Raw genomic sequence first — 645 nt, 5'->3', positions numbered from 1 at the left:
ATAAAAAATTACCAACAAAAAAAAGCCTTGGTCCAGATGGTTTCACTGGAGAATTCTACCTAACATTCAGAGAAGAACAAACACCAATCCTACTCACACTATTCCAGAACATAGAAAATGATGGAATCCTCCCAAATTTATTTAATGAAGTAAGCATAACCTTGATACCAAAACTAGGTGCATCCATCACTAAAAAGGAAATCTACAGACCAATATACCTCATGACTATAGGTGCAAAAATCTTCCACAAAATCCTAGCCAATAGACTCCAACAACATATCAAAAAAATAATACATTATGACTAAGTGGGGTTCATACCAGGTATGCAAGAATGGTTCAACATTAGAAAAACAGTCAACATCATCCATCACATAAACAAAACAAAATAAAAGAACTACATGATTATATCAATCGATGCAGAAAAAAAATATATAAACCCACTGCTGTGGAGTTGGATCCAACTCACAGAGACCCCTCCTTGGGTTTTCAAAGTGATATTACTACAGAAGCAGATTGCCCAGTCTTCCTTCCGAGGAGTGGCTGGTGGGTTTGATCCACCAGCCTTCTGGTCAGCAGTCAAATGCCTTAGCCACTATGCCACCTGATGTAGATAAGGCATTTGATAAAATCCAACACCCATTCCTG

The sequence above is a fragment of the Orycteropus afer genome, unplaced genomic scaffold (assembly GCF_000298275.1).
Source record: "Orycteropus afer afer isolate SDZICR_OR568_19922 unplaced genomic scaffold, OryAfe1.0 scaffold01064, whole genome shotgun sequence".
Taxonomy (NCBI): domain Eukaryota; kingdom Metazoa; phylum Chordata; class Mammalia; order Tubulidentata; family Orycteropodidae; genus Orycteropus; species Orycteropus afer.
The sequence above is the reverse complement of the archived record's forward strand: the minus strand, read 5'-3'. Positions refer to the sequence as shown.